The 24,825-nt window shown below is 40.7% G+C and overlaps 1 protein-coding gene across 1 annotated transcript in view; it reads left to right on the top strand.

The window, feature by feature from the left end:
- ST3GAL1 (ST3 beta-galactoside alpha-2,3-sialyltransferase 1) overlaps positions 1-24,825 on the top strand; it is a 134,503-nt gene that overhangs the window by 30,703 nt on the left and 78,975 nt on the right. The window lies entirely within an intron of this gene.

Genomic DNA, 24,825 nt, shown 5'->3' with positions numbered 1-24,825 from the left:
TTCAATCTCATTTCTGTGAATGGGTCAGATTCAGTTCATTGAAATTTAGATTAGGTTAAAAAAAAACAAGTTGGTTCAAATAATTATGTAATGGACACATTTCTTTAATCATAGGCATGCGTGTTCTCAGTGTAACTTAGGTTGCAGTATTTAAATAATTTCCTGTACTGTATTTTGTACATCATTCATGAATATATGCATGTTTATACAAACTTCCCCATAGGACTTTAATAAAAAAAGAATTGCATTACAACGTTTGCAAAATTGTGAATTCCTACTGTTACCAAATTCTAATTCATGTATTCATATCATAAGCTAAAATTAACTTATTCTCAAGGATGGAATAGAATAGAATAGAATAGAATAGAATAGAATAGAATAGAATAGAATAGAATAGAATAGAATAGAATAGAATAGAATAGAATAGAATAGAAAATATGGAATGGAATAGAGAATGGAATGGAATGGAATTAGAATAGAAAAGAATAGAATAGAATAGAATAGAATAGAATAGAATAGAATAGAATAGAATAGAATAGAAAATATGGAATAGAATAGAGAATGGAATAGAATAGAATTAGAATAGAATAGAATAGAATAGAATAGAATAGAATAGAATAGAATAGAATAGAATAGAATAGAATAGAATAGAATAGAATAGAAAATATGGAATGGAATAGAGAATGGAATGGAAAGGAATAGAATAGAAAATATAGAATGGAATAGAGAATGGAATGGAATAGAATAGAATGGAATGGAATGGAATGGAATGGAATAGAGAATGGAATAGAATAGAAAATATGGAATAGAGAATAGAATAGAATAGAATAGAATAGAATAGAATAGAATAGAATATGGAATAGAATAGAGAATATGGAATAGAATAGAGAATGGAATAGAATAGAATTAGAATGGAATAGAATAGAATAGAAAATATGGAATAGAATAGAGAATGGAATAGAATAGAATTAGAATGGAATGGAATAGAATAGAATAGAATAGAATAGAATAGAATAGAATAGAATAGAATAGAATAGAATAGAATAGAATAGAATAGAATAGAAAATATGGAATGGAATAGAGAATAGAATGGAATGGAATGGAATAGAGAATGGAATAGAACAGAACAGAACAGAACAGTAGGGTTGAAAGAGTCCTTGCAGGTCTTCCCAAGGCAGGAGACCTTTATTTTGGACCTCTCTTCCAAAGACTCACTAAGCAACAAATTAGCTTACCACTTTTAGTCCTTTCCAACTCCAATCTCTGACTGCTATACGATGCATTAATTCATTGTATCCGGCCAATAGAAATATTTGCTAAAGTAACCACAACCCAATCCACCATAGAGTAACGACATTTGCTGTAGCAGTTCAAACTTGTTTATGAGAGGCTCATTCATCATTTTATCCCAATTAACCTTGTGAGGTAGGTAGATTGGGCTAAGAGATAATGACTAGTCCAGATTTGTTCAACCTGAAATCAGACGATCTCTGTTAGCTTACTAACACATTTTATTTAAAGCCACATGCTTTTGTGAGCTGCAGCCTATTTCACGAGAAACCTAGAAGTGGATAAAGTGATTTGAGAAGTGAATTTGCAGTTTGTGGTGAAAAAAATTCTGTCACAACATTTATTAGTTTGAAAAGGTGCCATCAAACGCTTTCCGACTTTGGCTACCAGTAGTCTTCCTACACTATCCATCTTAAATAATATCCCACACTGGAAATATATGATGGACTTGTAGAAGCAACTAATAATGTCTTTGTTACTTCTCTCTAGCCAATGTTTTCTGTTTATTTTGTCATATTTTGAAAATGTCCATTTTCTTCACAAAAGGCAGTGCATAATAAAATATTAAACAAATAATAATAATAATAATAATAATAATAATGATGATGATGATGATGATGATGATGATGATGATAATGATGATGATGATGGAAGGGGCCTTGGAGGTCATCTAGTCCAACCCCCTGCTCTGGCAGGAAACCCTATAACATTTCAGACAAATGGCTGTCCAGTCTCTTCTTTAAAAACTCCAGTGAGGAATAGAATAGAATAGAATAGAATAGAATAGAATAGAATAGAATAGAATAGAATAGAATAGAATAGAATAGAATAGAATAGAATAGAATAGAATAGGAGTATACTCTACAATAATAATAATAATAATAATAATAATAATAATAATAATAATAATAATAATAATAATAATAATAATAATAATAATAATAAAGTTGGAAGGGACTTTGGAGATCATCTAGTCCAACCCCTGCTCAGGCAGGAAACCCTATACCATTTCAGATAAATGGCTGTCCAGTTTCTTCTTAAAAACTTCCAGTATTGGAGCATTCAAAGCTTCCAGGGGGCAGGTTGTTTTAATGATTAATTTTTCTAATTGTCAGGAAGTTTCTCCTTAGTTCTAGGTTGCTTCTCTCCTTGATTAGTTTCCATCCGTTGCTTCTTGTCCTGCCTTCTGGTGCTTTGGAGAATAGCTTGACTCCCTCTTCTTTGGGGCAGCCCCTGAGATATTGGAACTCTGATATCATGTCCCCCCTCATCTTTCTCTTCATTAAATTGGACATACCCAATTCCAGCAACCGTTCCTTATATGTTTTAACCTCCAGTCCCCTAGTAGAAACAGCGTATAAAGGTTAACATTCGAAAAGAGGCAAGGATGGTTAAAAATCATTGTAAAAATTATTAAAAGTTGAAGGGCAGCTTTTTAGGGTGCTAACTAGTGCTAGGGCTGCCTGCTCCTCAGTGCTCCCCAAGCAAGGCCAGACAGCCATGTTTTCACACCTTTCCAGAAAGCCAGGAGTGTGTACGGTGTGGTGTGTGTGTGTCTGTCTTAACCCGGGAGGGAGGGGGAATTGTTCCACACTATTCTTCTCTGAGACTTATACATACTCAAAATAACACATCTGCCAGTAACCTATTCCAAGAAGATGATGGCATCAAAGTTATTTCTTCCCATATAGTCTCATCATCAGAACAATCCTGGTATGTAAACTAGGTTAAGAAGGAACGGGCATGACCTACCTACACGTGAAGAATTTAAACTAGTTGCCTTACTGTTCTATTGCCTATTTCACAGGAATCTTCCCAGTTGGCCCATGGGAAAGATCAGATAAGGTTCAATAGAATTCAAGGTGGGTTGGACCGTGCCCATTCGCGTCTACATAACGATGCCAGACTAATGCCCCACTTGACGACTCCTGCCAACTAGAACAGTCTCCTTCCTTTTAACTTTTCTAAAAGCACTCTGAAGTCATTGTTTGACCCTCCTTCTCATTTTCATGTCACTGTGAATTTTGTTGTTCAGCTCTTGATGCATCTCTGTAGCAATTTTATTGCACAAAAGCCTTAGCAAGGTTTAGCAAAACTGGCCATTATTGGATTGTTAAAAAGGTAAAGTTTCCCCCGCACATGCGTGCTAGTCGTTTCCGACTCTAGGGGCCGGTGCTCATCTCCGTTTCAAAGCCGAAGAGCCAGTGCTTGTCCGAGGACGTCTCCGTGGTCGTTTGGCCGGCATGACTAGACGACAAAGGCGCACGGAACGCTGTTACCTTCCCACCGTAGTGGTCCCTATTTTTCTACTTGCATTTTTCACGTGCTTTCAAACTGCTAGGTTGGCAGAAGCTGGGACGAGTAACAGGCGCTCACTCTGTTACGCGGCACTTGGGATTCGACCCGCCAAACTGCCGACCTTCCGATCGACAAGCTCAGCGTCCTAACCCACTGAGCGTTAAGGACCAAAATATATTTAAACTCACAATGTGCTTATGACCATGCTTATGATAGATGCAGTTCAAATCCCGTAACAGTAAAAATGGTTAGGTCTAAAGACGACAAAGGGGACAAAAGGTGCGTGTCAGGAGTTAACAATTTTTTTAAAGCATAGCATTTCTCCCAAGTTCAGAGAGAGACAGATGTTGTGCCAATTTGTTGTCTAGTTTGCCTTAATTACGGAAGGTTGTTCACCCATTAGGTTCAATTCTGTGGCATATTAATAAGTCCTTCAAGTATCTTATTGTGCAATGAAAGCCATCATCACCATTTTTGTCATATATAATAATAATAATAATAATAATAATAATATAATAATAATAATAATAATAATAATAATAATAATAATAATAATAATAATAAAAGATCCTAAGTTCCTTTTTCCCACGAGAGGGATGATACGAGGTAAATGATGGGGGACTGACCAAATGGGGTTAAGGGGGGGGGGTTGAACCGGGAACTCTTTATAAGGTTTTAGTTTGTAGAACAATATTAAGTCCTGTCTTGTATTCCTACAACCAAGCATGTCATAGTAAAGATTCCTTTTGGACTAGATTTGGCTCCAAGAGTTTTGTCTTCCTAAGACGTGGTTTGGGGTGGGTCCTGACATATACATTCCCTTAGGGAAAACTTTTCAACAACAGAAGAGAATTCCTAATAAGCCAAAAGAAGAGAGGTTGCAGTTAAGCTTTTTCTTCCTCAAAAATACGTTTTCTCCTAAACTGTGCCCTGCAAGGAAAAATCATTAGATACTGTAGACACAGAGAAAATCCAATTTTAGCACCAACTCTTCAAATCACACAAAACTGTGCTTAATTGTTAGATCACCCAGGATCATATGTGAGGTCATTTCATTTCAGTCTTGCAGAAGCCAATACCTTGGACATTTAAAGCTGAGGTTTTGCTGCTGTCCTAAGAACACCAGATTTCTTGTTTCTGTTCTCTTTCCACCCCATACTCTATAATTGCTTCCGTTTATCAGTGCAAAACACTTTTCCCCCTCCCCTTGGCCAATATGTGGCCAAGAATGATAGCTGTTAGCTTGTCTTTCTGGAGAAAATGCAATTGTAAATATAGGTCTGCCACCAAAAGCTTGGTATATTAGTAATGCCAAAACTCACAAGTCTAGAATCTGCCCCTGTTGGCATGCATGCAAATGTATGCCCGTACATTCAAAGTACCAGTGCAGCTCCACCCTTTTTTATCCTAGGTAGAACAAAAAAAATCATTTTTTTCCTCATTTTCCATCCCACTAAAATGGATATAAGGTTTCCTGCCTGAGCAGAGGGTTGTACTAGAAGACCTCCAAAGTCCCGTCCAACTCTGTTATTCTGTTCTAGATCCTATCCTATCCTATCCTATCCTATCCTATCCTATCCTATCCTATCCTATCCTATCCTATCATATCATATCATATAATTCTATTCTATTCTATTCTATTCTATTCTATTCTATTCTATTCTATTCTATTCTATTCTATTCTATTCTATTCTATTCCCTACTCTACTCTACTCTACTCTATTCCCTATTCTACTCTACTGTACTCTACATTCTATTCTATTCTATCCTATCCTATTCTATTCTATTCTCTACTCTACTCTACTCTACTCTACTCTACTCTACTGTATTCTATTCCCTATTCTACTCTACTGTACTCTACATTCTATTCCATTCTATTCTATTCTATTCTATTCTATTCTATTCTATTCTATTCTATTCTATTCTATTCCCTATTCTACTCTACTGTATTCTACACTGTACTGTACTGTACTGTACTATAGAATAGAATAGAATAGAATAGAATAGAATAGAATAGAATAGAATAGAATAGAATAGAATTTATTTTTCTGTTCTATTCTACTCTATTCTATTCTATTCTATTCTATTCTATTCTATTCTATTCTATTCTATTCTATTCTATTCTATTCTATTCTATTCTATTCTATTCTATTCTATTCTATTCTATTCTATTCCATTCCATTCCATTCCATTCCATTCCATTCCATTCTATTCTATTCTATTCCATTCTATTCCTGCAGAACGGTCATTCTGATCTTGCACTACTTTTTTGAATTGTTCTATTCTCTGGTAGGTGACAGCTTTGATGGTGTCCAGCTATCATGTTCTTTGGCAGCCTGGTTTCCTTTTACTGCTAACTGTCCAAGCATAGTTGCTTTCTCCAGTAAATTCCCCCAGGTGACAGGGCCAAAGTGAGATGCAGTTTCGTGATTTTTGTCTTCCGGTGACATGTCTGTTGTTATGCACTCCAGTATTTGCTGGTTAGTCACCTTTGCCGTCCAAGGAATACACAGAGGTTTTCTCCAGCATACTGCAAAAGAGGAGTGAGCAATTCCTTTAATTTTTTTCAAGGGGCATAAGGGAAAGTGCAATTGTTGGGGCTGTGTAGGTGCGTAGGCATATGCACACACATATACATAAATTGGGGGGAAAATAGCTGCCATCAAAATAAAAGCAATTCATGCAGGCCAGACAAGGACATCCAAAGGGCTGGATGTAGCCCGGGGACCATAAAATGCCCATTTTCTGATCTGGAAGATGATGCTGAGACACACCCTTTGCCTTTCTCTTAACTGAGGGATTCTGCCTGATGGAAGAAAGTTGACAGGCTCTAAAATAGCTTTCCTACAATCCTTTTTTTTTAATTGAAATTTCTCTCGTTTCTCTCTTTCTATGAGTCACAAAATCCTGACTGCCTTTCCATGGGGTTGCTAAATTTTGCTTCCTGGGCCACCTAAGGAAAGAATATTGGCTTTCTGAATAAGAATTGGAGGGGGGTGGGAAGCACCGCCCAGCTGTGCTTAACATAACTTTTGTGAGGGCAATCAAGGTCACAATGGGGAAGCCTGATCGGTGGCCTTCTTACCTTTGGCTTTCTATGCGCTATAAATTACAGGCAGTCCTCGGCTTATTTGGGGACCGTTCAAAGTTACAGCGGCGCTGAAAATGTGACTTAAATGACTTATTTTTTTCACACCTTTGCAGCATCCCCATGATCACGTGATCAAAATTCAGGCGCTTGGCGACTGGTTGATATTCATGACGGTTGCAGTGTCCCCGGATCACGTGATCCCCTTTTGCAACTTCCTGACAAGCAAAGGCAATGGGGGAGCCAGATTCATTTAACAACTGGTTTATAACCTATATTTATATTGCTTGTAGTTGTTTGATAAGAGTTAAAAGTGCGATAGATTTAATAGTTTATTGTGGTTTGCATATGTTAGATTATGATTGTTTCTACTTTTATACCTTGCATTTAGCTCGGGGAAGTCGGGGAGGGGGGAGGGAGGGAGGTGTTGGGGAGGGTTGGGAAGAAGGGAGGGGGTTGGGAGGGGTTTTGTTTTGTTAAAGATAAAATGTACTGTAAAACTTTTCAATAAAAAAACAACAACTGGTTTATTAGCTTACCAACTGCAGTGATTTGCTTAATAACTGTGGCAAGAAAGGTTGTTACGGGCAAAACGCACGTAACCAATGTCTCGCCTAACAACAAAAATTTTGGTCTCAATTGCGGTTACACCGTAAGTCAAGAACTATCTGTATAACGAACGGGTCCTGTTGTTCTAATAGTGGCAGATGCAAACAGTTTTAACTGTATAAGTCATAGGCTGGCTGTGTATCCTTTCCTGCTCACCCCTTTCCCCCAACCTGTGAACTTAATCAACTGGCTGAGCTTATTTGCTTTCACAACTTAATCCTCTGCTATTTCTGCTTCCTGCTTTGTACAGTTTCTAAGGCTGTGTATATAGCCTTCATTGAGACTACGCTTTATAATAATAATAATAATAATAATAATAATGATGATGATGATGATGATGATGATGATGATGTTGGAAGGGACCTTGAAGGTCATCTAGTCCAACCCCTTGCTCAGGCAGGAAACATCCACGTCTGCCTATCCCAGGTCCTTGGTAAGGACTTGACAGGTAGACAAAAATGTCAAATCCAGTGTGAACATCTGGTTGACTGTGCGATGATCAATAATAATAATAATAGTTGGAAGGGACCTTGGGGGTCATCTAGTCCAACCCCCTGCTCAGGCAGGAAACCCTATATCATTTCAGACAAATAGCTGTCCAGTCTCTTCTTAAAAACTTCCAGTGTTAGAGCATTCACCGCTTCTGGAGGCAGGTTGTTCCACCGGTTAATTGTTCTAACGGTTAGGAAGCTTCTCCTTAGTTCTAAGCTGCCTCTCTCCTTGATTAGTTTCCATCCGTTGCTTCTTGTCCTGCCTTCAGGTGCTTTGGAGAATAGCTTGACTCCCTCTTCTTTGGGGCAGCCCCAGAGATATTGGAAGACTGCTACCATGTCCCCCCTCGTCATTCTGTTCATTAAACTAGACATACCCAATTCCAGCAACCGTCCCTTATATGTTTTAGGAATCATCTTTGTTGCTCTTCTCTATACTCTTTCTAGAGTCTCAACATCTTTTTTACATCATGGTGACTTATGCCTTTACCTAGAGAGAGCTTTGTATGACAATTGACAGTTGAAAAGTATTGTGTGTGAAGTAACAGCAATGCTGCTTAGTGGTGCTGGATTGATCAGCATGCTTTCGCTTGAAATAAAATCCTTTAATTGTATGCATGTGAGTGCATGTATGTATATGTATGTTGACTTCGGGGCTCTATCCATTGCCTTTTTTTTTAGGAAGGGGAACATGCATGGATCAGTAAACCTTTTGTTTTTCTCTCTAATTCTCTTAATATTGATTCCATAAAATCCTTTTTATCATTCCCTTTTGGCTGGAGCCTTTTGTCTGAAATCTGAAATACCGCTTGGCTCCTGGCTGACCACAGGTGCCACCACAAACCCCAAGAGGAAGATTTTTAGAACTGAAATGTGAGAAGTAACATCTTTTTCTCATCAACGTTAGGAGGGAGAGAAGAATGAAAGAGTAACACAATTTTCCAGGCTAGGCCAATGTTTAGCTGACTTGATTAAAAACAGTTGAATTAAGATAGCTATCTCTCTGGATATGGGGGAAAAATGGCTCCTGTTATAAAGCATGCAACTTTCACTCTTCATATTTTCTCCCTGAAATCAAGCAATCATAATCATCTGCTCTGGTCTCCTGATTTTTCTAAGGTAGAGGTAGAGACCGTTGTTGGGAATAACAGTTATGATCTTTTTCTGAACAAGATCCTGGCTTTTGCGGGATCTATCAACTTTCTGTCCCGAGAGTTGGGCAGCATATCAATTTATTCAATCCAATTGTGTGATTCACTAACCTGCAGTTGATTTGCTTAACCACCCAGAATGGTTTCAGAATTGGGTGAGACACACTTAAGAACTTCCTTACCTAGCAATGGAAATTTTGTTCTCAACTGTGATCACAAGTCAGGGACTGTTACTGACTACCTGAAAATAGTTTTAAATTGGCTTTAATCTGTATATCGAATGCACAGTGATAGAATCTTATTACTTCATCACATGGTTTCTTTTCAGATGTCTTTAGTTTGCTTGGCTTCTTATTCTCAGCAAACACTGTTTTTTCCCCCCAAATAACCCACTGGACCTGGTCTTGTCCAGTAACAAAAGCTCTTTGTTCAACCAAAAGGTGGACCTTCGATCGCATTGTTTGTTCTTAGCCTTAGATAAGCTCATTAAATTTACTTACAGATTTGCCAGAGACAATGAACATGCTATTTCACGCCCTATTGTCAGAGATGCTAGAGACAAACATTTGCAAACAAATGTCAGCCTGTTGTCAGCAACTGCTAGGAATAGTTTGCCGCATAGAATGATAGAATTGTGGAGTTGGAAGAGACCACAAGGATCGTCTAGACAAGGGGCTGTCAAACTCACCACGTCACGTGACGTATCGTGACTTTTTTCCCCTTGCTGGAGCTGGGGTGGGCATGGCTTCCGCGTGACGCATCCGGCCTGCAGGCCAGCAGTTGGACACCCTTGATCTAGACCAACCCACCGCAATGTGCAGAAAAAATAAATTAAATTATCCTTAAGAAGTGGCTCTCTAGCTTCTTCTAAGAGCCATGAGGGCACAGTGGATAGAATGCGGTATTGCAGGCCAACTCTGCCCACTGCCAGGAGTTTGATGCTGATGGGGCTCAAGGTTGACTCAGCCTTCCATCCTTCTGGGGTCGGTAAAATGAGGACCCGGATTCTTGGGGGCAATAGGCTGATGTTGTAAACCACTTAATGAGGGCTGTAAAGCACTGTGAAGTGGTATATAAGTCTAAGAGCTATTGCTATTCTTAAAATCCTTCAGCAATGCAGAACCTATAATCTTTGTAGGTAAACACATACCTGGAGTAGATGATCTGCATTCAAAGTTTTGATGGTTGCCCCCATTGGTGGTCATTGACTGCACTTCAGGCACTGGGCAACCCCCAGGCTGCATTCACAGTCATTTGCAGCATTTTATGATGGTATTGCTGAAAACCAGCAGTTCCAGGTAGTCCTTGCTTAGTGACCATCTGAAATTACAGTGGCACTGAAAAACAGTGACTTAGGACCGGCTTTCACGCTTATGACCTTTGCACCATCCCCATGGCCACATGATCAAAATTCAAGACTTTGAAACTAGCTCATGACCGTTGCAGTGTCCCTGTGTCAGGTGTTCGTTCGCCTTTTGCGAACTACTGATGAGCAAAGTCAGTGGGGGAGCCAGGTTAGTAACCATGTTACTAACTTAACAACAACTGCAGTGGTTCACTTGACAATTGTGGCAAGAAAGGCCGTAAAGATTGGGGCAAAAACTCAACAACTGTCTTGCTTAGCCATGGAAATTTTGCCCCATGGAGACGCTGAAACGGTTATAAGTGTGAAAACCGATCATAAGTTACTTTTTTCAGTGCCGTTGTAACTTTGAATGATCACTAAATTAACTGTTGAAAGTCGAGGGCTACCTGTACTGGATCCCCTTTTCTAACTTTCTCATAACCTCTTAACCTCTTGACTCTTAGTTTGAGAGCTCCTTGTTAAAAATGTTACGAGAGTTGTCCAAAAATGTTGTTCCTCCTGTCTTTAATGCTTTTCTGGTAAGATTAAATTTTTAAAAGCTTACTCTGGTGCTAAATTTTTTTCTTCTGCTCAGGCACCACACAAGTTATGCAGCAAGTAAACACAGGGTCAGTCACAAAGGACTCAAATGTCTATACACTAATGCACAGAGTATGAACAGTAAGCAGGGTGAACTAGAAATTCAGGTACATGAAGGCAGATATGATATTGTTGCCATTACAGAAACATGGTGGGACGAAACCTACCAATGGAACACATAGCTAGAGGGATTTAAACTATTTAAAAGAAACAGACTAAACAAAAGAGGAGGTGGAGTTGCTCTATATATAAGAAATAACTTTATCTCTACAGAAATAGAGCACAACAATGACAAAAACTGTAAACTTGAATGCATTTGGGTCAATATAAAAGGGGGAGGGGAAATGACATTGCCATAGGTGTATACTATAGGCCGCCCAACCAAGCAGAGGAAATAGATGAACTTTTTGCTAGTCAGCTAACTAAAGTATGTAAGAAGCACATCACCATAGTAATGGGGGACTTTAATTACCCTGATATCAACTGGGAGACAAACTCTGCACCAAGTGGAAGATCAAACAGATTCCTGTCAAACCTAGCAGACAACTTTCTCTCCCAAAAAGTAGAGAAGGGAACTAGGGGATTAGCCATATTGGATTTAATTCTCACAAACAGAGATGAAATGATAGAAGGTGTTGAAGCCACAGGAACCTTGGGGGGAAGTGATCATGCAATATTGGAATTCAACATTCTGGAGGCACAAGCAATAGAACACAGCCAAACTAGAGTCTTGGACTTTAAAAGAGCTAATTTCAATAAACTTAGAGAGACCATGGGAAGAATTCCATGGATGAGAATCCTAAAGGGGAAAACAACTCAAGAAGCTTGGGAAATTTTGAAAAGTGAGATAATAAAGGCCCAGTCTAGTACAATACCAACAAAGAAGAAAAATAACAGCTCTCAAAAGAAACCAGCATGGCTGCATAAAGAACTCTCTGATAAATTGAAAGATAAAAAGGACAAGTATAAGAATTGGAAAAAGGGGCACATAACTAAGTCAGAATATCAGCAAAAAGCCCATGCCTGCAAAGATGAAGTGAGGAAAGCTAAGGCTCAAAATGAACTAAGGCTTGCGACCAAAGTCAAAAATAACAAAAAATGCTTCTTTCAACATATAAAAAACAAGAAAAAAAGTTAAGGAAATGATTGGTCCATTAGTGGGGGAAAGTGGCAAGAAGGTGACAAGCAACTCGTCCAGCCTAGACGAGTTCAAATCACCAGGACCAGATGGATTACACCCCAAGGTTCTCAAGGAACTGGCAGACGTGATCTCAGAACCACTGAACTATATTTTTCATAGATCCTGGAGCACTGGGAAACTACCAGAGGACTGGAAGAGAGCTGATGTAGTTCCCATCTTCAAAAAAGGGAAAAAAACAGATCCAGGAAACTACAGACCTATCAGCCTGACCTCAATACCTGGGAAGATTCTGGAAAAGATAATCAAACAACAAATCAGCAAACACCTTGATGCGAACAAAGTTATCACTAAAAGTCAACATGGGTTTGTCAAAAACACATCATGCCAGACAAATCTTATTACATTCTTTGACCAAGTGACAAAATTAGTGGACCAGAGGAATTCTGTAGATATAATTTACTTGGACTTCAGTAAGGCATTTGATAAAGTAGATCACACCCTACTACTTGATAAGATAGAAAAATGTGGGTTAGACAGCATTACCACCAGATGGATTCGTAGCTGGCTGACAGGCCGTACTCAGCGTGTGGTCCTCAATGGAACCGCATCTACATGGAAGGAAGTGTGTAGTGGGGTGCCCCAGGGCTCTGTTCTGGGCCGAGTGCTCTTCAATATCTTCATTAACAACTTGGTTGAGGGGATAGATGGGGAAGTCATCAAATTTGCAGACGACACCAAGCTGGCAGGAATAGCCAATACTCCAGAAGATAGGCTTAAGATACAGAAGGATATGGACAGACTCGAACACTGGGCACTATCTAACAAAATGAAATTCAATGGTGAAAAAAGTAAGGTTCTACATTTAGGCAGGAAAAATCAAATGCACAGGTATAGTATAGGTGGTACCTTGCTCAATAGTAGTAACTGTGAGAGGGATCTCGGAGTCCTAGTAGACAGTCACTTAAATATGAGCCAGCAGTGTGCTGCAGCTGCCAAAAAAGCCAACACAGTGCTAGGCTGCATTAACAGAGGGATAGAATCAAGATCAAGTGAAGTACTAATACCACTTTACAATGCCTTAGTAAGGCCACACCTGGAATACTGCATCCAGTTTTGGTCACCACGATGTAAAAAAGATGTCGAGACTCTAGAAAGGGTACAGAGAAGAGCAACAAAGATGATTAGGGGGCTGGAGGCCAAAACTTATAGGGAACGGTTGCTGGAATTGGGTATGTGTAGTTTAATGAAGAGAAGGATGAGGGGTGACATGATAGCAGTGTTCCAATATCTCAGGGGCTACCACAAAGAAGAGGGAGTGAAGCTATTCTCCAAAGCACCTGAGAGCAGGACAAGAAGCAATGGATGGAAACTAGTCAAGGAGAGAAGCAACCTAGAACTAAGGAGAAACTTCCTGACAGAACAATTAACCAATGGAACAACCTGCCCCCAGAAGTGGTGAATGCTCCAACACTGGAGGTTTTTAAGAAGAGACTGGACAGCCATTTGCCTGAAATGGTATAAGGTTTCCTGCCTGAGCAGGGGGGGTTGGACTAGATGACCTCCAAGGTCCCTTCCAACTTCTTCTTCTTCTTCTTCTTCTTCTTCTTCTTCTTCTTCTTCTTCTTCTTCTTCTTCTTCTTCTTCTTCTTCTTCTTCTTCTTCTTCTTCTTCTTCTTCTTCTTCTTCTGCTTCTTCTTCTTCTTCTTCTTCTTCTTCTTCTTCTTCTTCTTCTTCTTCCTCCTCCTCCTCCTCCTCCTCCTCCTCCTCCTCCTCCTCCTCTTCTTCTTCTTCTTCTTCTTCTTCTTCTTCTTCTTCTTCTTCTTCTTCTTCTTCTTCTTCTTCTTATTATTATTATTATTATTATTATTATTATTAACAATTTTTAAGTTACGCATTTATTAAGTGTCACGGTCTCTCTTTTTTTTTCCGTTTTGATGGGGATACTAAATGTGGGTTTGCTTGACAGTTTATCCTTGCTGTTGCTTTCTCATCAGCAACCTGAAATGTAACACCAGCTTGTATTTAAATAGGACACTGTGTTTAATTAATATCCTGATTAATTTTTGATGAGTAATTGCTTTCTAATTATCTGCTGAGCTTATTCTTTCTCTACCGTATCACTCCAAGGTGAAGTGATGGATCAGTTCATCAAAGCTGAGGGAGCTCTGAATTGATTAAAATCTAATTCTTGGTGTATTTTTGAACCTGGGCAAAAACAAATGGCAGAGTGTTTCCGTTTCTTTGAGCAGCTTCCATAACCTCCTCCATGGCCTTCTTGATGAATGAGATGAAGATAAATGTTACTGTTAAATGACCCAGAGAAAGGATGCTCTTTTATAATATTGGGAGGGGCTAGAGAAATAAAACTGAATAGTTGACTGGAAAAGACAGGTTTTACAGCTTAATGTACCGATGTGATGATGTTCTACTAGGTAGGTATAGTTAGGGAGAAGGGGAGATCTTGAGGTCACATCAGATGAAAATGCTTTAGAACTGGGACATGGAGCTCCTCAACTTTTGAGACCTTACTGGTAGGGCAGAGATGTTCCGTGACCTAAGCCTCAAGGGGCTTAATGGGTGACAACCAACACCTTGGATCACATCTGAAATCACACAGAACCAGTGCGGCTCAGAGGACTTCATTTTGAATAAGGCAAAATGATGAATCATTAGTTGTAACTTCCAAGAAGCCATCCAAGTGTCTTCAAAGAGGACCAATTAAGAACTTCCAAAGTTAGTCCCAAGCAGGTTGTATTTGAGTAGATTTAAGTAGGTGGTTACTGAGTGGCATGGTGACCTAGAGGTGGAGTTCTCGTCTCACAATCAGGAGGCGGTGAATTCGATCCTAGGTAGCAGCAGGCATTTCTCTCAGTGCAATGAGTACGGTAATTTTTTGCTGTGAACTCCATGTAGGCGTCAGGAAGGGCATCCAGCCAGTAAATGCTCAGCTTCAATCAGTCACCCGAATCTCACCCCGAAGCAAGGAGTTAAGGGTTCATTAAAAGAAAAAAAAAGTAGGTGGTTACCAGGGCATGACTATCTGCAGGTGCTTTTTTTGTAAAAGAAAAAGGTGCCGGAACTCACACATGTCATATAACCCACCTTGCCTACCCTATAAGGTTCCATCCAAAAAAGGTGTCGGAACTCCGTTTTGGGTGTTCCATGACAAAAAAAAAAGCCCTGACTATCTGTGAGAAAAGCATAATTAGCACACAAGATGAATTTGTGCAACAGCCCTCATTGAGCAGGAGATGAAATTCCAAGAAAACCCTCCAATTGTGTACCAGTTCTGCCTAGGGAAATGTGGCCCTATTGAGAACTAGGATGATAAATTTCTGAGATCAGAAGCTCTTTGAAACCAAAGCCACAGGCATTGATCAGGTGGAATGGGGTTAGGGTGAAATCTCGAGTTACAAATTGCTTTATCAGCTCAATTAAGCTAATGTATTTTGGTGTTTCTGCCTTTCTGGAAATGTTTATGAAAATCAGCCAATGAGCGGTGGTTTATCTCATGTTTTCAAACTTCTCTCAGGGAAAATAAATCCTTTTGTGTATTTCTGCATAATTAGAGACATCTTTCCCCCCCCCAAGCATTTTCTATGAAAATTAAAAGGAGAGAAGAAAGAGGAAAGATTTGTTCTTCCACAACATGATACGGGCAGCTGTATAAATTTAATAAATAAATAACAAACGGGTGAAATAAAGCTCTGGAAAGCACAAAACTTGCTTTTTGCTGTTTGTATGTTAGCTGAGGCCTTAACTGTTCTGAAACACAGAGGAGCCAGGAATTTAGAAAATGAAGTGTTATTCTTGTTCAGTGGAAAACCTGTGGGCAATCAAGTATTGCAAATTGGTGTACCAGGGACTGAAAACTAGCATGATTGAGAATGCAGAGTAGATATTCAACTGAGTACTATTCCTACCATAGCATATTTAGCAATAATACACAAAGAAAAGACCCTTGGAGCAGTGGGCTAATGCCTCCTTAAGTAACACCAGCTGCCTGCAATTAGTGCAGGTTCGCATCCCACCAGGCTCAAGGTTGACTCAGCCTTCCATCCTTCCGAGGTAGGTAAAATGAGGACCCAGATTGTTGGGGGCAATTAAGCTGACTTTGTAATAATGCCGCTTGGGGGCTCCCAAAAGCCCTAATAAGCAGGCATATACATAGAATGAAGGCTACTGCTAAGCTTGTAAGCCGCCCTGAGTCTTCGGAGAAGGGTGGGATATAAATGGAATTAAAATAAATAAATAAATAAATAAAACCGTTTATTATATTGGCTCAGGCTTATGGTACACCAAATTGGAAAATACTGTAGTTTGTGGACAGAACACTTCAGCCCTTCAGCCCTATGCTTAGTATGGCTAAGCATAGAAACCTCTCCCTTTCCCCTCAGCATGGCTGGCTCAGGAATTCTGGGAGTTGAAGTCCACAAGTCATAAAGCGGCCTAGGCAACCTTGGCTCTTTGATGACTGGTGGACTTCAACTCCCAGAATTCCTGAGCCAGCATGGCTCAGCTTGGAAACCTCTCCCTTTCCCCTCAGCATGGCTGGCTCAGGAATTCTGGGAGTTGAAGTCCACGAGTCATAAAAGAGCCAAGGTTGCCTACCCGTGCTTAGCCACTTCCATTGAAAACTTGACTGTTTTCTGAGATCCTGGGACAAGGTGGATATTGAGCCCCTATGAGATGTTGTGTCAAAAGAATAATCTGGAGTTCCAACTTGAGCCGGGATTGCGCAAGAATAAATAAAAATGAGGTCCAGACAGCTGTGAGGAAAGAAGAAATATTTATTCCTAAAAGCAAAGTGTCTGCTTTAGGGGCAACTACAGAGAAATGGAGCACAATGGCAGACTTTTATAGGGGGACCATGTCCATGGTGTGGAAGTTTGTATGTGCTGATTCGAGGGTGACACTTGGGGGGGGGGCATGTGTGTAGGTATGTCATCCATCACATTTATTCTTGTGAACATGCAAGTTCTGCTGGGAGACCTAATTTAATTAACACTATTTATGTTTATAGACCTTCTCTTTTGATATGTGGATTAGGTCCGGGTAAATTAGTTTGAGTAAAATATTTCTTCCCCCCCCCAAACCTTTTGATATTTGTACTTGATTAACTTAGATTCAGCTTAGCTATCAATTATCTAGTGGAGATGCTGATTCTCAGCCCATCGTGGATTCTGTTAATGTTTAAGGGAAAATGCAGATAGCATAAAGAATAAAATATATTTTGATATAAAACTTCTCACGGTTGGTAAAACAGTTTGCTTCTGGTACTTGACGCCTCTTTTCAAGGTACTGGTAACAGTGTTTAAAGCCCTTCATGGCATGGGGCCGGAGTACCTTAGGGAACATCTGCTGCCGGCATCAAGCTCCCTGCGCCCTGTGCGTTCCCACAGAGAGGGCCTCCTCAGGGTGCCACCGATCAGAGAATGTCGATTGGTGGTCCCCAGGGGGAGATCCTTCTCTGTGGGCGCTCCGGAGCTGTGGAATCAGCTACCGGTAGAGCTCCGGATGGCGCCCGATCTTCGCTCCTTTCGTCGCGATCTCAAGATGTTTCTGTTTGCTCAAGCCGGCCTAGCCTGATGGGGATTGGTGGGGTTTTTATTCTTGTGTTTTAATTTTAATTTGGTGTATTAGAACTTGATTCCAACTGTTTTAATATGGGCAATTATTTAATCTTGTTTTAAACGTTTGTATTTAGTATTTTATTCTGCCCTGTGAACTGCCCTGAGTCCTCAGGGAGAAGGGCGGTATATAAATATTATTAAATTAAATTAAATTAAATTAAATTTTCTTTTTTGTTAATCTAAAGCTGCACAGAGTCCTTTGGAGTCATGTGGCTTCTTCCATGTGTTCAACCACTGGAATAAATGTCCACTATCGCAGAGCAAGGTAGCACACACAAGAGACACAGCTATGCAAAGATGCCACACCAAAGCAACTGTTTATTAAAAAGAAAAGAAAAGATTGAAGTCTTTGGTTTGTGCTAATTGTTTGTTTTTATGGCTTTGTGCACTTTCATTTTAATAGGCAATAAAATACAAAGTGCAGGGCTTATAGTTTGTGGGCTTTTGACATACATCAAACTGACAACCTCTCTAGTTTTCAGCAAGGTCAAACAGTAAATTCAGGGTGTTGTTATCACATGAAACTGGGGGGGGGGTTATATTGTACTGTCAATTACTGACTTTTTAAAAAGAGAGATTTATTGGATAGGTGTGGATTGGAGGAATAACATTTCACCCACAATTCAACTCTTCAACCCTAAAGAAACTATTAACTTTTATCAAAATAAGTAGATGTCTTCCCTTCCTTCCTTCCTTCCTTCCTTCCTTCCTTCCTTCCTTCCTTCCTTCCTTCCTTCCTTCCTTCCTTCCTTCCTTCCTTCCTTCCCTCCCCTTTCAATCCATCCAGATATTAAGGGGAACCCCAAGACTTACATTTGTACCCCCCTCCAGTCATTCATTTTTTTATTGAAAAGTTTTACAGTACATTTTATTTTTAACAAAACAAAACCCCTCCCAACCCCCCCTCTTCCCAACCCTCTCCAACACCTCCCTCCCTCCCCCTCCCCCCTCCCTGACTTCCCAGAGCTAAATACAAGGTGTAAAAGTAGAAACAATCATAATCTACCATATGCAAACAACAATAAACTATTAAATCTATCGCACTTTAACTCTTATAAAATAACTACAAGCAATGTGAATATCACATCAGTACTTATTCAAATGCTAAATGAAACTTTTTAGTCCCATATTTATTCTGGATGTAATCAATCCATTTTTTCCACTCCACAATATCTCTGTGTTGCGAATGGTCTTTCAAATACGCCGAGATCTTTGCCATTTCCGCCAGGTTGGAAACTTTTAAAGTCCATTCCTCTATAGTCGGCAGTTCTTCCTTCTTCCAATATTGCCCTATTAAAAGTCTTGCTGCCGTAATTAAATTCAACATCAACTTAGTGTCCACAACAGTAGTGTCAGTAATAATGCCCAGTAAAAACAATTGCGGACAAAACTTTATCCTTTTCTTAAATATCTTCTGCATATTCCACCAAATTTTAATCCAAAATGCTTTAACCTTTTTACAGGTCCACCATATCCCCCTCCAATCATTCATGTCTCAAATGAAGGGGAAGGGGCAGCCAGAACAGAAAATGAGCCACAGCAGTAAAGCAAAAAAAAGCAATTCCTTTTCTTTAACATTAAGGCTTCAAAAATGAGGTGTTTCCTGTCTCCACCACACAGCAGGATAAGATGGCATTAGCGAAGTAAGACGGCATTTCTACAGCTTCTGAAGGCATTTGCGTTTTCCATTAAACAAAAAACAAAAAAAATCCCTTGCTACAATTTTATTCAAAATAAGTTGCAAGCCGCATCATTTTCTTTGAGAAGCACAAAGAACTGCCAGTTGAATTTAATAAATAAGCAGCAGCAGCAAGGAGCCATCTTACAAGTGTTAAGTTGTGCCACAGTGAATTGGGCGAGCTTTGGCCATAAACGACATTTTCCCTATATTTGACCTAAGACATGGGTGTCAAACTCACCGCGTCACATGACGTGTCGTGACGTGACATTTTTCACATTGCCGGAGCTGGGGTGAGTGCGGCCTCCGCATGATGCAACCAGCTTGCGGGGCCGGCAATTTGACACCCCCTGACCTAGGATAATGTTTTAGATAGGTCTTAATGCCTATTTAAAACATTTGTTTTCAAGATTTAGAAGAACCCATGCTAGCTAGGGAATTTGGGGAGCTGAAGCCCACAAGTCTTAAAGATGCCAAGATTGGACCCCCCCTGGTTTAAAAGTCTCTTTGTTGTTGTTTTTGTTGTTGTTTTTTTTGTCCAGAATTCACCTGTGGATCAGGGGTGGTTGAGATGGATACATGCCTAGCAGAGTTGTCATGGATGTTTTTAACCTTCCAAGAAAAGGAAATAAGAGAGAAGGGGGAAAAAAAGATTAAAATTCCCCCTGGGAAAACAAAGAAATTTCCCCCATAAAAGGTTAATTTATAAACCTATCTTATCCTTTTTTAGCCAAGGTAAGACAGTAATTCCTCATACGTCATTATTTCAAAATGTACCTTCCCAGGGTTCTGGAAATAAAGTCAGATTGTTTTTAATGGGATTTGGTATAAGGAAGTAGCTTGTCTTTTCATCAAAAAAAGGCCAAAGGGAAAAAGTGATGCCTACGATAAAGGAAGGAATTAAAAATACCAACCAGAAACTTGATGAAGAATAACCTTGCACAGGGAAAAGATTGTGGCATATACAGATAATCCTTGAATTACAACAGTTCTTTTATTGACCAAAGTTACAATGGCACTTTAAAAAAGTGACTTATAACCAGTTTTACGACTGTAGTAGCATCCCCTTGGTGTCATAGGATCAAAATTCACAGGCTTGGCAATTGACTCATATTTATGATGCTTGCAGGGTCACGTGATCCCCTTTTCTGACTTTCTGACAAGCAAAGTCAAAGGGGGAAGAAGCCAGATTCACTTAACAACCATGTTACTAATTTAACAACTGCCATGATTCACTTAACAACTCTGGCAAGAATGGTTGTGAAATGGGGCAAAACTCCCTGAAATGTTTCACTCAGCAACAAAATTGTGATGGTAAGTCGAGGACTACCTGGACCACAATTGATGCAAATGAGTGAAGGCTTGCTCACTTTTAAAGGAGCAATAGTGTTCTGTTTCCTCGGGAGAAGTCAGAGGCAGGTTGCTCCCAGAAAAGCATGTGGAATAATGCCAGCTTGGATTCCTCAGGGGATAAAATTGTCCTTCTTTTATTATTCTTCAGCCTTTGGGGCAAGCAAAAGCAGCCGAGTTAAATCAGCAAGCTACTTTTGCTTTAAGCCATTCCTCCCCCTGGGGGGGGGTGTGGTGGACTCCTTTAGCAATACATTAGTCCTTCCCAACAAATCACATGATTTATAAATAAGGCCTCTTGCATTCAACAAACTGCAAAAGGGCACTGCACTTAAGCTAAATGACCTGGGCTGCCTTTTGCAAAAAGAAAAAAAAGAAGAAAAAAAACAAAGACCACAGCATTTCTCTCTCTCTCTCTCTCTCTGGGAGCTGCAGTTCCAGTATATTTGGAAAAAAAAAAGACCAGGTTGAGAACAGCTGTGCCACATTACATCAACTGCTGTTAATTCCAACCTTCCCTGTGAGTGCAAAGAGGCGCCTGACCTGGTTGAATACTGTCCCAGGATCTCGGAGCCAGAAATATTCCAGCCAACTTGATGGCTCACAGCTGGTTCTTTCATTGTTTCCAGAGAAGAAAAATGCTTGAGAGTAATACGGTTCTCTTTCACATATAGAGCACTGCGTAGAATTCAAGGGTCTTCAAACTTGGCCCTTTTATGACTTGTGGACTTCAACTCCCAGAATTCCTCAGCCAGGCACGTGTGCCTGGCTGAGGAATTCTGGGAGTTGAAGTCCACAAGTCATAAAAGGGCCAAGTTTGAAGACCCTTGGCATAGATTGTCTCTACCTCCTTTCGTTGACCCATTATAAATTTCAACCTAATCCAGACATGTCAGACACAAGGCCCCGGGGGCCAGATCCAGCCCACAAAGTGGTTTCATGTGGCCCCCAAAGCCATCCTGGAAAAAGAGAACGGTCCCCGCTGCCTTGGCCCTGGCCTAGAGACCCTCCTCCTGCCAGAGACCCCCAGATCTGTCCCACTCTTTCCCAGGCCCCCATAGGCACCCTTGATGCCAATGATGTAGAGCTGGCCATACCCACCCAGTAGGCCATACGCACTCTAGCCACACCCACCCAGTAGGCCACGCCCACCCTGGCCATACCCCCCGCCCCCCCCCCCAAGGGCAACCGCAATGCTGATGTGGCCCTCAGTGAAGTTGAGTTTGACACCCCTGACCTAATCCATCCAGTTACACCAGGAGTCTTCAAACTTGGCCCTTGTATGATTTGTAGACTTCAACTCCCAGAATTCCTCAGCCAGGCACACCAGGTTTGAAGACCCCCTGAGTTACATCATTACAAGCCTTTAAGCTTTCCTTCCTTCCTTCCTTCCTTCCTTCCTTCCTTCCTTCCTTCCTTCCTTCCTTCCTTCCTTCCTTCCTTCCTTCCATGAATCAGCAGATCAGATCACAAGGAAAGCCCAAATACTGAAATAATTCTTTGGGGGAATCTCAATCGTGGGTTTTACTGCTTTAAATAACAAGTGTTCCACGTTATCCTCTCAAACACAGATCCACACTCTGGGTGAGTATGTGGGCGCTCCTTTTTGCCTTGAATTTTTAGAGAAACTAAACTGAAGGACGGTAACTCCCTTGAAGTGAGCTGAGGCTGAATATAGGTAGTCTTTTAACTTAATGATCATAATCGAGCCCGACTTTGAGGCAAGACAGGAAACCATGGTTGGAAACTAACCAAGGCATGAAACAACCTAGACCTAAGGAGAAATTTCCTAACAGTGAGAACGATTAACCCAAGGGTCTTCAAACTTGGCCCTTTTATGACTTGTGGACTTCAACTCCCAGAATTCCTCAGCCAGCATGCCTGGCTGAGGAATTCTGGGAGTTGAAGTCCACAAGTCATAAAAGGGCCAAGTTTGAAGACCCTTGGATTAACCAGTGGAACCGCTTGCCTCCAGAAGTTGTGGGTGCTCCGTGTTTGGAGACTTTCAAAAAGAGACTGGACATTCATTTGTCTGAAACGGTATAGGGTCTCCTGCTGAGCAGGGGGTTGGACTAGATGACCTCCAAGGTCCCTTCCAACTCAATTATTCCATGTGCTATATTTCTGTTGCTAAGAAAAGACATTAAGTGAGTTTTGCCTCATTTTTTGCCACAGTTCCTAAATGTATCATTTGTTAAGTTAGTAACACCGTTGCTGGGTGAATCTGGCTTTTTCCCCATTGATTTTGCTTGCCGAAAGGTCACAAAAGGTGATACATGAGCCTGGGATACTGCAAATTATGTTTGGCCAGTTGCCAAACATCTGAATTTTGATCACGTGACCATGGGGATGCTGCAGCGGATTTAAGAGTGAAAAGTGGTCATAAGCCCCCCTTTTTTTCCAGTGGTCTTGTAACTTTGGTCACTTATCACTAATGGTGATAAGTCAAGGACTGTCTGTTTTCAGCTTGGAAAACGGCTTGGTGCAAAAGCGTTCCTTGTTTACTGTCCCTTCTACGCAGCCTAAGTTTTCTTGCTCTTTTCCCTCGTACTCCTTCTATTACAAATATTTTTTCCTTTGTTTTCTTTCTGTTTTGTTTTTGTTTATTTAACTTTTGTCATCAAAAATTGAGAAATTCTTATAGGTCGTCCTGGCTTAAGAGAGCCGTCCAAAGTTGCAACAGACTTCAAAAAAGCAATTTATAACCTGTCCTCAAACTTAACAAGGATTGCTTCACCTGCCAACTCCCTCTTTCCCCCCCCCGCCCCCCCAAGTCATGCAATTGCATTTTGGGTGCTTGCCAACCAACTAACATTGGCAACCCGTTGCGACATCCTGTGATCAGGTGACCACAATTTGGCACCTTTTTTCAGCCTTTTCCAGCAGAATTGCTATTTTACAGCCACTGAAATACGCTGGATTCAACTGTGGGATTGACTTAAGGATCACTTTTTCACTGTTGTAAAAAGGGTCACAAAATGAAATTGGATCGGGTGGTGCTTATGACTGTAGTAGTGGGCTCCATGGTGATCAGAAGCCAGGGACATTTGTATTCAGATCTGACTCGCACAAAATCTTTTTTGTTGTTGTTAGTTGCGAAGTCATGTCCGACCCATCGTGACCCCATGGGCAACATTCCTCCAGGCCTTCCTGTCCTTCTGGAGTCCATTTAAGCTCACGCCTCCTGCTTCAGTGACTCCATCCAGCCACCTCATTCTCTGTCGTCCCCTTCTTCTCTTGCCCTCAACCTTTCCCAGCATTAGGCTCTTCTCCAGTGAGTCCTTCCTTCTCATTAGGTGGCCAAAGGATTTGAGTTTCAAATTCAGGATCTGGCCTTCTAAAGAGCAGTCAGGGTTGATCTCCTCTAGGACTGACCGGTTTGATCGCCTTGCAGTCCAAGGGACTCGCAGGAGTCTTCTCCAGCACCATAGTTCAAAGGCCTCAATTCTTTGGCGCTCAGCCTTTCTTATGGTCCAACTTTCACTGCCATACATTACAACTGGGAAGACCATAGCCTTGACTATACGCACTTTTGTTGGCAGGGTGATGTCTGCTTTTTAGTGTGCTCCATTAGAATGGTATCATCCGCATATCTTAGGTTGTTGATGTTTCTCCCGGCAATCTTAATTCCAACTTTTGAGTCATCTAGCCCTGCCTTTCTCATGATGTGCTCTGCATATAAGTTGATGTCTCTGCTTTTTAGTGTGCTGTCTAGATTTGCCATGGCTTTCCTCCCCAGGAGCGAGCGTCTTTTAATTTCTTGGCTACTGTCCCCCTCTGCGTTGATCTTGGAGCCCAGGAAAATAAAATCTGTCACTACCTCCATTTCTTCCCCATCTATTTGCTAGGAATTGAGAGGGCCGGATGCCATGATCTTGGTTTTCTTAATGTTTAGTTTCAAACAAAATCTTACGTGGCATAATCAAGAGCCTTGGTGGAGCAGTGGGCTAATGCCTCCTTAAGCAACACCAGCTGCCTGCAATTAGTGCAGGTTCGAGTCCCACCAGGCTCAAGGTTGACTCAGCCTTCCATCCTTCCGAGGTAGGTAAAATGAGGACCGAGATTGTTGGGGGCAATAAGCTGACTTTGTAAAAATGCCGCTTGGGGGGGGGGGGGCGAAAGCCCTAATAAGCAGGCATATACATAGAATG

This window comes from Vipera ursinii, assembly GCF_947247035.1.
Source record: "Vipera ursinii genome assembly, chromosome: 3".
In the NCBI taxonomy this organism is placed as follows: Eukaryota; Metazoa; Chordata; class Lepidosauria; order Squamata; family Viperidae; genus Vipera; species Vipera ursinii.
The sequence above is the reverse complement of the archived record's forward strand: the minus strand, read 5'-3'. Positions and strand labels throughout refer to the sequence as shown.